The sequence below is a fragment of the Brienomyrus brachyistius genome, unplaced genomic scaffold (genome assembly GCF_023856365.1).
Source record: "Brienomyrus brachyistius isolate T26 unplaced genomic scaffold, BBRACH_0.4 scaffold34, whole genome shotgun sequence".
Classification (NCBI taxonomy): Eukaryota; Metazoa; Chordata; class Actinopteri; order Osteoglossiformes; family Mormyridae; genus Brienomyrus; species Brienomyrus brachyistius.
The window spans coordinates 2749308-2752913 of NW_026042309.1; the positions used below are offsets into that span (position 1 = coordinate 2749308).

General features: G+C 42.0%; 1 long non-coding RNA gene across 1 annotated transcript; it reads right to left on the minus strand.

Moving 5' to 3' along the window:
* Positions 1 to 329: 329 nt before the first annotated feature.
* On the minus strand, positions 330 to 2655 carry LOC125721648 (uncharacterized). Its single transcript, XR_007385886.1, has 3 exons — positions 2529 to 2655; positions 2178 to 2270; positions 330 to 1315 (listed from the first exon to the last, which is right to left on the minus strand). It is a non-coding gene; the product is annotated as an uncharacterized LOC125721648 (long non-coding RNA).
* Between the last annotated feature and the right edge of the window lie 951 nt (positions 2656 to 3606).

The following is a 3606-nucleotide window of genomic DNA, read 5'->3' on the forward strand; positions in this document are numbered from 1 at the left end:
AGAAAATTTCCGTGCATGTTGGGTGTTTGTGGTACTGTTGGGCTGAGGGGGTAATTGAGTGACTATTAACCTTTGAAATCCAATTATATTATTTAAACAGGTTAGTAGTTAGTGTGATTTAGATGAGGATAAGGATGTTTTATTGTCATTACAAAACGTGTTCTACATGAAGGGAACAAAATGAGGCACTCAGATCCGGTGTATTAGCAATAATAAAATAGAAATAAAATCGAAAGAACAATACAATGAATAATATGGTAACAATTAAAATAAAATAGAATAAAGACATTAAGATAGATTCTATTAGGAGAATTTAACCATGGATGTAAAGTGAGCAGGTGTGAGTGTAGCAGAGATTACTGAGGTCTGTGTGTAATAAAGTATATGTGACACTGGCTGAGGAAGCAGCAACGTGTGTGTGTGCAAAGTCACAGTAATAACCTGCAGCACTGAGGGATCTATTGCAGCGAAGCCCTGACATGTAACACTGGTGATGAATAGCAGTGTTAGATATAGGTATAGTGAGGTACTTATAATTATAGTAGGTGTAGGATCACGGCCTGGATTAGATTTAGTTAGAAACATACAGGGCAAATCTAGATAACACATACACACACAGATTACATATAAATATAAATTTGGGGGCAGTGTGTAGCTCAGTGTGCTAAGCCTGTGATCAGAAAATAGCCCACTTTAGCCCAGCCTGGGCACATCTGTGGGTCCTTCAGCAAGGCCCCCAGTTCCCTGGGTGCCACTATGACTGGCTGCCCGTCACGGCCAGCTCACTCTGAGCAAGTTGGGGGAGGCAAAACGAAAATATCTTGATTGGGATCAATAAAAAGTATTAATTCTTATCCTACGGTCTGAGCATTCGGTCAATCCAAGTACAGAGAGTGGTAATGTGGACAATGCTGCTTGCATTTCCGGCCCAGCAAGGCCTGCTGCTGCTCCACAGCTATATATATTCAGCACTGACCTTTTTCCATTCAGTGGTTGTTAAAATAACTTTGTGTAGCCTAGTAATGGTGTAGTGTAATATTCTTTGGTTTGTAATATAAGGAATTAAATAATATCTTCCAAGTGAGATACAGGCCCTCCACATTTTCAGTGAAAGGAGACCAGACAGCATGAAAGCTCTTCCTACAGTTGCCTCTGCTGTATCTCAGATTTTCAAAAGGTAACATAGAAAACACATCTTTAACCTATTGTCTGAAGGCAGGGGGTCTGGAGGACTTCCACTGTGTGAGAGTTGTTCTTCCACCCAGCAGAGAGGAGAAGGCTGTGGCTCTGGCCTGTGAGGCGGTGTATTGTTTTTCTGCGGGGAGATGTGAGCATCGGGTGAGACTCAACTCAAATGCAGCCACTTTGAGACAGACGTGGACTTTAAGGAAACACAGACTACACATGGAACAGCAATGACTGAGCTGGGGAACGCAGTGAGGGCAGGCATATTTATACACAGCACACTAATCAGCGATAAAACAGGTGTACAGGGTTAGGATGGAGAACTATAATGGGATACAGGAGAATTAGGAGGGTTACAAAGGGCCAGCAGCGACCCCTGCTGGCATGAGTGGGAGGAGACATGAAAAAATAAGAGATTACAGATCATGACAGGAGCACCAAGCACAGCAACAGTGGGGTCATGCCCAATTATCACACCACATATATGAGAAAACATTATGAAAATCTGTTCCCAAAAATTGTTCAAACATCAGCATGACCGAAACATACGACTGGTTGTATCTAGGCTACACTGGCACTGACAGCAGAGTGTAACAAATTACCAGCTACGACATATATCTGATGATTCAGAAGAAAGACAAGTTGAAGAAACAAAGTGGTTAATTGACTATTGTATAATAATCAAATCACTTCATAATCATCCATCCATTTTCCAAACCGCTTATCCTACTGGGTCGCGGGGGGTCCGGAGCCTGTCCCGGAAGCAATGGGCACGAGGCAGGGAACAACCCAGGATGGGGGGCCAGCCCATCGCAGGACTTCATAATCATGTAATACATAATATGTCACGATGGGAAGATGGACAATCCAAGGGCAGCCTTGTGGGTTTTATTGCTGAACCAAAAGACATGAATAGAACCCAAGAGGAGGAGGAGAGCACAAATAGGAGGGAGGGAGGAAGGAATAAGCAGGAGGAGTCGGGGAGAACCTACTAACACGGGGAGCAGAGAGGGGTCCTCCTCCTTTTTGGGTGAAACTAATTGCTTGTGACATGGTAAGAGGCAACTTCTTTCTTGAGAGAATTTCTTTAAAGGGCAAGACAACCAAAGCTGTAAATCTAACAGGAAAAAATAGCCTTTGTAGAATTCTATGTGAAGACCCTCTGGGCCAGGCGCCCTGCTGCTCTGCATTGTTTTATTTGCATGTACAACTTTGTACTCCATAATTTTAATATTTTATCACGAAGCCTGAAGAGCAATATGAACTATATCTTGCTTTAAGTAAATTGTCTCATCCATTATTAGATTTAAACACAGTCATAATCCACAGCAAACTGCACTTACAGCCTTCATCCTGCTCTTCAGTCTCTGACGTGCTGCATCTAAATGGGGACTCGTCAAAAAGCCAAGTGGAGCTGTCATGAATGAAGGCCTTGTTCAAGCTTCCCCAGCCTGACAGCAGGTTAGTCTCTCATTTGACTAAAGTATATTTAATTTCTACAGAACTTTGCAGGCTCATCTAGGATGGAGAATTTCTGCTGCTGAGCGCATTAGAAGAGATTCTCAGAGGGAGATACGAGTCCTAGGTGCCTGCTGGGTACATATTCAAGACAGAGTTAGGACCGACTCCAAAAATTCTGCACTGTCTCCCAGATTAGAGGAAAAAATTGTATTTTACTGAAAATTTCATTTCTAATAGATGGAATCTGATTTACCTTAGACTTGGTCAGCAGTCGTGGATAAACTTCAGAACAACAGACGGCCTTTGGGCTGGGGGGGACAGGCAGGTTGGCAGGTGGGGGCACGCGGAATGCTCCTGGGGGTGTGGTGGGTGTGCTTATATGATTTACAGGAGCCGAGGCTAAGAAAGGCACTAAACTGCACAAACATCCTCATGTACGAAGTTTTACATAAAAAGGGGCCATGGGCTTGTTGGCGCTATAATTCTTAGCACTCTGACTTGCTCTCTGGGGCTTTGGGTTTTTGAGACAATATGAGAAGGGCAGGTGCCCTTTTGCGTGGAATGTCTCCCATCCCTGTTTTTCCTTCTTCCTCTTTTTGTTTTCTTCAAGTGCCAACAAGAGAAATTAATATGACAATAGCAAAGCATCTGTAATCGCAACAATTTTCTGGGAGAAGGTGTGTGTTTTTTGACATAAATGCAGGGGTGCCAATATTTTTGGCCATGACTGTAATAGTTATTTGTGATTTGTAATCATTATTTAATTTTATCGATCCATCTACCTACCTACACTAAAAAATGTACAGTTGGATGTAATTAATTTTAAGACAAATGGTTACATGAAATTACTATCCAAGAACATTTTATTTTGTAATTCAAATTTTTTTTATTTTTCAAACCAAAAAGTTACAGCACTTCAGCCATTCACATTTATAAAACAATATGACCAATCACTAGTTC